At 45.5% G+C, this 12,730-nt stretch overlaps 1 protein-coding gene across 1 annotated transcript in view; it reads right to left on the reverse strand.

Annotated features, from left to right (window-relative positions):
- The window catches only part of LOC147625225 (uncharacterized), a 63,929-nt gene that overhangs the window by 1,345 nt on the left and 49,854 nt on the right, over positions 1–12,730 (reverse strand). The window lies entirely within an intron of this gene.

Genomic DNA, 12,730 nt, shown 5'->3' on the forward strand with positions numbered 1-12,730 from the left:
CTGTAGTGTGAGCCCTCATCGGGAGGTAGATGATACAGGGGGAGGAGGATGTGGCTCGCTGATAGGCCCGTAGAAGCTGGTGATCTGTGGCTGGGATCTTTGGCTCTGCACCTGTAGAAGCCTCTCTCTATGTCGATGTATCTCAAGGAGAAAAAGGGCCTAGGCATCTTTGATCAGGATACTCCATCACCCATGTAAGCATAGTTGCAAACATTCTCGAATGCAAGGCTTTGCAAACGTTTGCAGTTTGCATCCCTTTGCAAACTTTGCCTGCAATTTTTTTAACACTTACAAATTCAGCCAATTTTGGGCAGTTTTAACATAATGACTCTTCTGGCGTACACTTCCGCTCCCTACGCGCTGTCGACCAGCACTACACGCCTACGCTCTCGGCTCCCTTGCGCGTCTCTACTCACCCACGGCGAGGCCCAGGGCTTCCGACCCGCGAGCTTCCGACTCCCGAGCTTCTCTCTACTACCAAGTGAAGGACTTCCTGCCTTCAAGCCTTCGAGATCAACAAGGAGAAAGATGATGAGAGACTTGTTTCTCTACAAGAGCTCGTGAGTCTATGGAGGATGAGGAAGAAGAGGACATGCATGCAGTTGGTACTGAGCAAGCTGAAGCTGATATTGTTGAGACAGATGAGGATGCTACTTCGTCTTCTTCCTCTGAAGAGGAAGATGATGAATGATCACGATTCACCATGTAAATGACCTCTCACACACGGGCACTTTTTCCCTTGGCTGGACAAGGGTTTTTTCCCGTGTGAGCACACTTCACTTTGTTGGGGTAAAGGCGTTATGCCCACCCTTATAGTGTGTACAAGCCCATAAGTTATAGTACATAGTACACTTAGTACTTTTAATGTACTAAGTGCACTATGTGTACTAGTGCAATATACATGTGTGATAGGGGAGTCACACACTCATGCTTTTCATGAGTTGACTTATCCCCACAACTCTCTCTCTCTCTCCCTTGCTTCTCTGTGTATGTCTCCCATGAATGATCTCTAAACCCTAATTCAGGTTCCTTCTCCCCATCAACTGGTATCAGAGCAAGTTGTTGTTCCTGCTCCCGCCTTCCCTATTGCTGGTGAAGCACTTCCGTCGCGAAGAACCTCTTCTGCTCTGCTGGCCGCCCCCCCCCCTTTTGCTGATTCCTGGTCGCCTGCTGAATCTCTCTTAATGCTGCTGTATTTTTTCTAGTCTCTGCCCAGCCAGTAGGCGTGGGCTGGCTCAACTGCTGCCCAGCCAGTAGGCGTGGGCTGCCCCAGCTGCCCAGCAGCCAAGCGATGACTGCCCAGCAGCCAGGCGGGCTGCACATCAGCGAGTGAAGAAGTTGCAGGCAGGTGGTCCAAAAAGCGAGCGAGGAAAGTTGCAGGCAGGTGGGCGGAAACACGAAGGCAGCGTTGCGTTGGTCGACGGCTATCACGTGTAGCACTTTTCGGGTTCGCAGCTGTTCTGTGCGCCGGCTCTTCTAATCGCCGTTTTGTGCGCATGCTGGACTGCCCGCCCGTGCCATGCCTGCCGCCTGTGCCCATCAGCCGCCTCTGCAGTAGTCGCAGGTGCCACGTGGCAGCGCCACATCACCTAGACGGGCTGCGCTGACTGGACTATGGCTGTGTAGGTCTTCTACAAGTAAGCGAAGGCTACTAGTCGTAGGCAGCCTGCAGCGTGGGTGTACAGCCAGGTAACCTCTGCATCAACCTCAACATACAACCAGACAACCAGCAACGAGTCAGCAACAAGAGCCCCCCCTTTCACCTGCAAGTATCAGAAATCAACACACAAGTCAGGATCAATCAAAATCGACTCCTGCAAACCTCAAATTCAGCCCGAAAATCAGAAAATCAGAGGTATTTTGCTTCAATTTTGGGAATTTCTCATAAATTCAATTAATTGAGCAGGTACAGGTGCATAATTGCTCAATTTTTGAGCAAAATTGGCAAAATTGGGTGACATTGGTCACATCCCACGTCAATTGGCAGGAAATCGGTGACATTGGTCACATTTGCAGTCAATTGGCAGTAAATTGGGCATTGAAATTTGGGGCTTTTGATGTAAATGTGCAATTAAACACTCATACATGCTGTATGATGTGAAAAATCGCACATTTGGGCAAAATCGCAGCAAATTGCAGCAAATTGCAGTGCAAATCAAGGGGCTTTTGTGCCGATTGAGTTGATTTGCATGCTGGCAATCACAGGTGAGAGCTCTTCATTGCTTCACATCAAGAAGCTTGAAGGCTCGCATAATTATGATATTTGGCAAACCCAGTGCTACAATGTGTTGCTCCAGAAAAAGCAGCACAAGCCTATCAAAGAAAGGGGTGTGATGCCCGCTTCTCTTACAGCTGAAGAGTGGGAAGATATGGATGAGCTGGCAAGATCTACTATCATGTTGTCTGTGTCAGACTCATTACTTTTCAGCATTCGTGAAGAGAAGACAGCTTGGGGAATGTGGCAGAGATTGCAGGACTTGTATGCCCAACAAAGTGCCTCAAGCAAAGTGTATTGGTTGAAGAAACTCATAGGCCTTCAGATGAAGGAAGGGGCTTCTATGACAGCCCATTTAAATGAGTTTAATGGTATTGTCAGCCAGGTTATAAATCAAAAGTTGGCAATGGACGATGAGTTCAAAGCCACTTTTTTGTTATGCACTTTGCCAGAGAGTTGGGACACATTCAGGACAGCCACTAGCAATTCGCATGCTATGCTGTCATATGCAGATGTTGAGGGTGCTCTTCTTCAAGAAGAGATGAACAGGAAAAACAACTCTGTGGGAAAGTCCAATGCAATGAATGCACGTGGGAGAAGGGGAAGGAGCAAGTCTCGCTCCAAAAAGGATTTGGAATGCCATTATTGTTGCAAGAAGGGACACATTAAAAAGCAATGCTACAAATGGAAAAATGATCAGAAAGAAAAGGGAAAAGGCAAAGACAAAGAGAAGGATGAAGCCAAAGATGTAAAGCCAAAGGGCAAAAGTGGAGTCAAGATCGAAGAAATCAATGTGTCACATGCAGGTGGCAGTGAGGATGAGGTCCTCTTTATGTCTTCACTTGATGCCCATTCACTTCTTACAGGTGGTCATGGTATGCACTCATGGATCATTGATTCAGGTGCCTCCTTTCATGTCACAGGTTGCAGAGACTTGTTTGTCAGGTACACTGCTGGCAATGAAGGAGTAGTTTATTTGGGTGATAACCATGCATGCAAAATTCTTGGCAGAGGTGATGTGAGGCTTGTATTTTCAGATGGCTCACAGCTTATGCTCCATGATGTCAGGCATGTGCCTGAGATCAAGAAGAATCTGCTTTCTACTGGACAGCTTGATGATGCTGATTATGTTACCACATTTGGTCGTGGAAAGTGGAAGATTAGTAAGGGCTCACTGGTTGTTGCCAGAGGCTCTAAGGTGGACACTCTTTATTTCATGCATGCAGGTGTTTGTCACCATGCTAATGTAAATGCAACCGAGCTGCCAGAAATTTCTATGTGGCATAGCCGGTTGGGACACATGAGTGTCAAAGGAATGGAGCAATTATCTCGTTTGGGTTACTTGCCTTCTCTCAAGTTTTCAAGTTTTCAATTTTGTGAGCATTGTATATATGGTAGGCAACTACAGTGCCCCCACAAGAAAGCTCTTGGACAGAAAGATGCTCAGTTAGAGCTTGTGCATACAGATGTATGTGAGATGCCTCAGCTTTCTTTGGGAGGGGCAAAATATTTTGTGTCTTTTATTGATGATGCCACACGCAAGGTGTGGGTCTATCCTCTTCGCTTGAAGAGTGATACATTCTCAGTGTTTGAGAAGTTTGTTGCTCTTGTTGAGAATCAAACTGGCAAAACACTGAAGGCTTTGCGTTCCGACAATGGTGGAGAGTATATGTCCAAACAGTTTCAGGACTTTTGTGATGCTAAAGGCATCAAGAGGGAGCTTTCTACTCCTTATGATCCTCCACAAAACGGGACAGCAGAGAGGATGAACAGGACCATACAGGAGAAGGTCCGTTCTATGTTGTCACATGCTGCATTACCTCATGGTTTTTGGGCTGAAGCTGTTATGACAGCCGTACACCTTATAAATAGGTCACCTAACACGAGGCTTGGTGGGAAAGTGCCAGAAGAAGTATGGACAGGGAAGCCTCCGTCATACAAGCACTTGAGAGTGTTTGGTTGCGTTGCGTACGTGCACATACGCAGGGAAATGCGCACCAAACTTGATCCCAAGTCTCACAAATGCATATTCCTAGGATATGGTGACAGAGGTGAAATGGGGTATAGACTTTGGGATCCCATGAATAGAAAGATCATACGCAGCAATGATGTCATTTTTGATGAAACATGCATGTATAAGGAGCCTGCAAGGCAACAGGAGCCTGGCAGAGTCATCTTTGATGATGATGGACATCATGGACAACAACAAAGGGCTGTAAATCAGCCATTACAGCAGGAAAACCAGCCCTTAAATGGTGCTGAAAATGGTCCAAATGGACAGCCAGACATGGCAGAAGATATCCCTATGGATATACCACAGTTGGAGGATATACCGGGCATGATTTTTCAGCCTTATGGCATGGAACAGGAGCCACCAATGGGTGATATGCAGGCTGGACAGCAACCTGCAAATGATGGTCATTGGGTACGGAGGTCCACTAGACCCTCCAGAGCCCCTGACAGGTTTGTTCCAGGGGTTGACTATTTGATGCTTACTGACTGTGGAGAGCCCTCATGTTACAAAGAGGCTTTACAGAGGGCAGACAAAGCTCTATGGGAGCGTGCCATGAAGTCAGAGATGGATTCTCTGCATAAAAATGAAACATGGAAGTTAGTGCCTTTGCCTGCAGGCAAGAAGGTTTTGCCATGCAAGTGGGTATACAGGCTCAAAGTTGCACCAGATGCAAAGCCAAGATACAAAGCCAGGTTAGTGGCTAAGGGCTTCAAGCAGGAATATGGTGTGGACTTTGAGGAGATCTTCTCTCCAGTGGTCAAAATGACCACACTTAGAGCTGTGTTGGCTTTGGTTGCGCATGATGATCTGGACTTGATTCAGATGGATGTGAAGACTGCTTTTCTTCACGGTGATCTCCATGAGGAGATATATATGCAGCAGCCAGAGGGTTATGCAGTGAGTGGAAAGGAGAAGCTTGTATGCAAGCTGAAAAAGAGTCTTTATGGGCTAAAACAGGCACCAAGGGAATGGTATCACAAATTTGATACATTCATGAAATCCCAGAAATTCAGGAGAAGTGACATAGATCACTGCTTGTACACCAAGAAAGCTTTGGATGGCAGTCTATTGATTCTCATTTTGTATGTTGATGATATGTTGATTGCCGGGAAATCTCGTAAAGAGATGGATGCTTTGAAGAAGAGGCTGCATGAAACCTTTGATATGAAGGATTTGGGTGATGCAAATCACATTTTGGGTATGCGGATACTTCGGGACAGAAATCAGCATGTGTTGTATTTGTCTCAGAAGGAATACATTGGCAAAGTCTTGCAGAGGTTCAATATGGACGGGGGAAGAAAGCTAGTACTCCTTTGCCTCCATATGTGAAACTCAGTGCTATGGACAGCCCACAGTCGGATAGTGACAGGGCTGATATGGCCAAGATTCCGTATGCTTCAGCTTGTGGCAGTCTCATGTATGCCATGGTTGCTACTAGGCCGGACATTGCATTTGCAGTGGGAGTGGTTTCTAGATACATGGCCAACCCTGGCAAGAAGCATTGGGAAGCAGTGAAAGGTGTCATGAGATACCTGAAGGGCACACAGGATTTGTGCATTTGCTTTGGCAAACAGGATGCATTAGTGCATGGTTACACGGATTCGGATTATGCCGGTCATCCAGATAACCGGAAGTCTACTACCGGTTATGTATTTACATTCACAGGAGGTGCTGTGTCATGGATATCCAGGATGCAGAAGTGCACTGCCTTATCTACTACAGAGGCCGAGTATATTGCAGCCACAGAGGCTTGCAAGGAGGCATTATGGCTATCTCGGTTAGTGGTTGATTTGGGCTATACAGGGGATATTCCATTGTTGCATTGTGACAGTCAGAGTGCCATTCAGTTGGCAAAGAACCCTGTCTTTCATGCAAAGACAAAGCATGTGGATGTGAAGTATCACTTCATCAGAGAGGTGATAGAGAACAAGCAAATTCAGCTTGTTAAGATTCACACGGATGACAACCCGGCTGATCTGTTGACGAAGAGTTTGCCTCCGGAGCGGTTTGCTCATTGCAGACACTTGATGGGCATTGGATGAGGCCATTTTCAGCCTTGATATGGCCTTGTATATTATCATGTACATGCTGATTTTTCTTTTCCTTCATTTAAGGGCACTTTGCCTTTAAGTGGGAGGTTGTTGGGGTAAAGGCGTTATGCCCACCCTTATAGTGTGTACAAGCCCATAAGTTATAGTACATAGTACACTTAGTACTTTTAATGTACTAAGTGCACTATGTGTACTAGTGCAATATACATGTGTGATAGGGGAGTCACACACTCATGCTTTTCATGAGTTGACTTATCCCCACAACTCTCTCTCTCTCTCCCTTGCTTCTCTGTGTATGTCTCCCATGAATGATCTCTAAACCCTAATTCAGGTTCCTTCTCCCCATCACACTTTTAGTGTGTTGGGCTCTTTGCCTTGGGACTACAGTCTAGTACTCTGACTTATGTACTTCACTCTTTATGCGATAATATGAGTATTGAGTACATTTCCAGCACTCTTGAGTCTTGAGTCTTAAGTTCTAAATTCTAACATCTTTTAAGTATCAAGCTTTCAAGTTTTTCATTGTGTTTTCAAGCATTGACTTTGAACATTCTATTTATGCCCAAAAAAATAAATTTTTTACCCGCCACGAATGCGAATGCATCCACCCTCGATGCATTCTTTTGCAAACTCGGCATTCTCGAATGCGAATGCACGAATGCAAAGAATGCTTGCAACTATGCATGTAAGTGGGCCAAAACCCCCTCTAAACAAGCATTGGTATCTTCCTCTGATCTCATAATATACGGGGCATCTGCATATGTAATGCTCCTCTGACTCTACCTATTTGTGGCATAATCTGCATACTCTATCCTCTCTAGGGGTCCGTGTTGCTCTCCCTACCTCAATCTCTAGAGTGTGAGAGGAAACTCTGATCTGACCAATAGTCACCCTCATAGCGTGAGATGTGTGTACATCCATGTAGCCTGGTCGTCTGACAAGTCCATCCTCTGTGAATCTAAGGAAATGATCTCTGTAGTACTGCATCTTCGTGGGAAGGGGACCAAACCAAGTCTCCTTGGTGCGCTTCTAGATCAAAAACTCAGAACTCTATTCCTCTCCTCTTGGAAGAGTGTAAAGTATGGGGAGTCATCATCATATTGAAAGGGCGGTAATCTATCCATGTCGACCCCATGTACTGAGAACCACTCATCTACTGCAGCATACCATGATGGTGATGGCCCTTCATGAAAATACTCTGTGAGGACTCCATGGCTAAGCGGGGTAGTCTCTCTGGACCCATGGCTCTGATGCGTCTAGTGTAGGCTAGGTCTGAAATAGAGCCTCTACCAGCATGGGGGGCGCTGTGCAAGCTCAGCTCTGACGATCTCATGTGGTACTGATGGTTTGCTGCAATTCATCCTAGAGATCATGAGGATCTGTGGTCTCTCCATGGCTAAGTGGGGTAGTCTCTCTGGACCCATGGCTCTGATGCGTCTAGTGTAGAGCCTCTACCAGCATGGGGGGCGCTGCAAGCTCAGCTCTGACGATCTCATGTGGTACTGATGGTTTGCTGCAAATCATCCTGGAGATCATGAGGATCTGTGGTCTCTCCATCCGACGCCAATCATATGTGGAGAGGTTAGGGGCCCATACCAATGATGCATACATCATTGCTGGGGTGACTAAGGTGTCAAATAGCCATCCTCTGGTGCGAGGCTCCTGGAAGTGAGCCTAATGACATTGTCGCTCCATCAATGCAAGGGCAACATAACCTCAGGTGAGCCTATCCTGTGATGCATGTCTCATGGAGAAACGGCTCCCATTACTAGTGAAGGTAATACCCAAGTATACATATGATTCTGTCACCTCCACTTAACTGCCTCTATATGTGATCATTGTATCTTTCATAACCCGTCTGGAAGTGTGAATGAAAGATCATGACCTTGATTTTCCCAAGGTTCATTGAAAGGCCTCTCTGTGTACAGAAATCATCTAACGTGTCCATGTGGCGCTGCAATCCCTCCTACGAGTCAGATATCAAAATGATGTCATCTACAGAGAGTAGTAAAGTGACCAAAACTCCTGAGAGTGATGCACCACTCCCTCCTCCCCTGTCTATGAAGTCCGTGACCTCATCTATGTACAGGCCAAAGAGTGTTGGGGAGAGTGGGCAGCCCTGCTTCACCCCCATAGTACTATGTATCTCCTCTAATAGACCACCTGGGCATCTGGTTCGTCCCGTCACCCTCTCATATAAAGCACTGATCCCCCAAATCATATCTGAAGGCACCCCAAGAGTCTGCAATCTCTGTAGAAGCCGGTCCCGTGGCACTGTGTCAAATGCTTTGCGGAAATCCACAAAGCAACAATAGAGTCGCGGCTCCCTTGACTTGGCCTACTCCTCAAGGTGAGGATATGATCCAGTGTGCAAAAGTTACTACGGAACCCAGCCTATCCTGGAGCACGAAGACCCTCCCTCTCGGCTAGAGAGCTAAGCTCTGACTCAAGTACTCATCCATATATCTTGGCCATAATATGGCCAACCACGAGAGTCCTGTAGTTCTCGGTGTCCATCAGGTCACCTGATTTGTGAATAGGGGTAATGATATTTATACTCCATGTGTGTGGGAAGCCCTCTACAAGTGCCCTGTGGAAGAGACGTGCAAGGAAAGGTGTAATCACACCCTATGGGAGGCCTACAAATCGGAAAACAAAATACACATCTTTTAGATCACTTAACTAATACAAACAATGGACATTATTAACAACATTAAAACTGAAAATGACAAAGAACACTTGACACCATCACTAGGGCCGCCCCCTCCCCCCCCTCAATACAGATTGTATTTCTTGGAGTATTTATATGTACAAGTGCTCACGGACCTCAAGGCCAGATTTCTCAATAACATGGAGTGAATACAACTGAAAAAACAACAAAATTTTGTTGATGAAGAATCATTTGTCGGAATAGATCAAATCAAAAGTAATCTCCCACCTTCACTGGGTGTACACTTGTCCTCACTGGTCTTCCGAGACCGTGCACCAATAGGCATGCCCGTACTAACACCTGGCAAGGTGAAGCACCGCGGAGGGTACTACCTCGTGCTCCCAAGTCAGCGTTGCTCCCAGTTTTCCTTATACCCACATGACCTTCACTGGCTCCTCTCAACGAGAGAGCGAGATCAGGGTAATCATGGGAAAAATTCACTATCCCGGTGGCCTTCCATGGTGAAGGCAATTGGGAATGATGTTTGTCTACACACAACTTGTAAAAACTACATTTAACTTTAATTTTATCTGAATTTTAAAAAGGATGTAACAACAAGTACCTGGCAAAGATTTCAATTGAGATCTCAGGAGAGAAGATCATCCCCTTTTAATGTACTCCTAATTGGTGCAAGCAACAGGTACAAAGAGGTACAGCCGGTATAGCAAGTACTGCACGTACAACAAATACAACTAGTACAACAGGTACAATAAGTACAAGTACAGATGCAAGTATAGCAAGTACAGTAAGTATAGTAGGTACTGCTTGTACAACAAATACAGTAGGTATAGCAAAAACTGCTGGTATAGATGCAGGTATAGCAGGCAGATACAGTTCTGTAGCAGGTACAGTACATCAACAGTCGGGTGCAAGGACAACAGGCAAGTACAGTTTCTACAACAAGTACAGTACTTGCAAGTGAGCACAAACAGCCGGGAGCAGTTGGTACTAGTGTAGGCAGGTAGCAGTATATAAGCAATTGAGTACAGTTGGAAATAACAAGTTGGGTACTTTACTACAAATGATTCTTCATCGACAAAATTTTATTTTTTTTCAGTTGTATTCACTCCATGTTATGGAGAAATCTGGCCTTGAGGCCCATGAGCACTTGTACATATAAATACTCCAAGAAATACAATCTGTATTGAGGGGGGAGGCGGCCCTTTCCGGCCCCAATGGTGGTGTCAAGTGTTCTTTGTCATTTTCAGTTTTAATGTTGCTAATAATGTCCAGTGTTTGTATTAGTTAAGTGATCTAAAAGATGTGTATTTTGTCTTCCGATTTGTAGGCCTCCCATAGGGAGCAGTTACAAAAGGAGCTATGGTGGTAGAGGCATAAGTGAAGTGCCCACCTCGTTCCCTGTATGATCTGTGGATCTCCCATGATGTAGCCTCTTAAGAGCTTTCTCTACCATACTCGAAGTGAGAGGTGGTGGGTCAAGGATCGGGTGGAGAGGGTAACAATCCTCGGGTGGAGAGGGTAACAGGGGACTGATCTAGGACATGGTAGACGGACTTTGTATAATCATGGCAGGTGGTCGGATCAATGATGGGTGTGGGTGGTCGTGGCTCACGAAACCATCTCCAAGCCTCTTTCAATGCTCAAGAATAGTTGGTACAACTCCCAGTATTGTTCGATTTCGTGTTTCCTCCTCTTCTGACAAGTCAAAGTTCGGTTTAATCTTTGAGCTTCACGCTCAAAAATCTCCCCTAGTTCTTTCTATCGTTTGAGGCGAGCACGAGTCTCACGACACTCGTCGTCATACCAACCATTTTGAGGCATCATCCCTACTTTAGCTTTAGAGGGGGTATGGGTGGTATGAGGGAAGCTGGCAATGGCAAAGGAGTGGAGTAGATCAGTCAATTGTTATGTGAGTATCTCCAGAGGTGCCGCGAGATCCATGCATAGTCACCAGAAACGTTTCGGGGTTTTTGACGTTGCAGGACAAAACGTTTGGTCTTTCAGCTAAGAAACGCAAAGGTTTCGTAAATTTTTCTACGTAAATATAATAAAATGGTTTAGAACTTGTAGTGTGTATAATTATTTGTAGGCCTACCTAGTGCTAGCTAGGCACTTAAAATATGGTAAAAGCTTAGGCAATTGTGGTCACAATTGGGCAATTGGGGGTTGTGGAATCGTGACTCGTGAGAAATTGGGCAATTGTGAGAAATTGGGGATTTATGAGAAATTGGGCGATTGAGAATTTAGGGAATTGGGAATATTGGGGAATTTGTGAGGAATTGGGAGAGAGGAGGAGGAGGAGGAGAGGTGACTGCAGATCGTGTGCAAGAGAGAGAAAGAGAGGATGTTTGGGCTTGTAGGTCGCGCGCACAGAGAGAGAGAGAGAGAGAGAGAGAGAGAGAGAGAGAGAGAGCCCAATATTTATAAAAAAACATTTAGACAAAATTTTTAAAAAAGACAATTTGTTTTTTTAGATACGAAAAAAAATCTCCGTTTTTGAAACGTGTTTTTGGCATTTCGGCCGTTTTGGGGTTTCGGAGTTTCTCAATCCAGAAACACGTTTCTATGTGCTATGGATCATGTCAGCTCCGATGGGTATGGGGGTACTGAGAAATCATGTATGAGTTGAGCTGTCTCCCGAGAGCCTAGGATGTAATCCGCTGTGCTAACGTGGAAAGCATGTAAGTCATCCTGACTGTGGCCATCTCTCCATCACATTATAAATGAGGAGACGTTGGCGTGATCCTAGCTCCAGAAGCTCTCATCCATAGTATTTGACTGGCTTAGTATTTGCAGACACCCCCCGTGATCCAGAGTCCTCGTCCTCTAGAGTAGATAGCTGTATGGGATCTCCCTCAAAATTATATGCAATGCACTGTCTGCTCCTCGTCTTGGCATTGAGGTCTCCCACTAGTAAGACCTCTCCCAATCTGAGGTATTGTGTAATCTCATCTGAGAGCGCACTGTATGGTGATGTAGCTCCTCCAGTCTCCTCCCTCTCCTCCTCCTCTATCTCCTCTGTATTCGTGGCATAATGTGAGGTGTCAGGTCAAAAGTAACACATAGCAATGTACATAGTCCTGGCCTCTGTCAGCTAAAATCTCACCCACATAAAACGGGCTTGTGGGTCTCTGCTGATAATGCTGATCCTCGACTGAAACTCTCTTTTAAATAGAATGGCCACTCCTCCAGTTCCTCTAGCTCTACTTGCTCTCCATGTGCTCCCTTTGAAAGCTGATTCCCACTGGAATCCTGTTACACGTGGCAGACCTCTCTAAGGGCTCTGGTGTGTCTCTGTAAAGAAAATAATGTCCTTATTCCTATCACATCATCCCTCCGGTCTCGGTCCCGACCATAGTGCTCCATTGCAATTACAACTTGAACACCAACATGATTATTGCACCCATTGGATGTTCTATGGGAGAGTATTGCTATGGATTTTATCTTTGGATTGCCAAAGTCAAGGAATGATGGTACATGGCCTTTTCACGTTACCAAGAAGATCAATAGTGTATGCTATCATTTGGACCGTTCAGATCATTGGAGGATATATAATGCATTCCATGACAGTTTATTGAAACCATGTACAGGTTATCCCCAGAGGAACTTGTTTTGAAGGATCCACAAGGGGTGGAAGAGCCATAATATATTGAGTTTCATTTTGTGAGAAAAAGAGGAAAGACAGTGGTTAGGAAGTTTCTCTTGGACTTCGAGAATTATTCGCTATTAGATGCGAAATAGGTGCCAGGGAAGTACTTCAAGGACTATCCAGATATACT

The sequence above is a fragment of the Cibotium barometz genome, chromosome 24 (genome assembly GCF_041138505.1).
Source record: "Cibotium barometz isolate CiBa-2024 chromosome 24, ASM4113850v1, whole genome shotgun sequence".
Classification (NCBI taxonomy): Eukaryota; Viridiplantae; Streptophyta; class Polypodiopsida; order Cyatheales; family Cibotiaceae; genus Cibotium; species Cibotium barometz.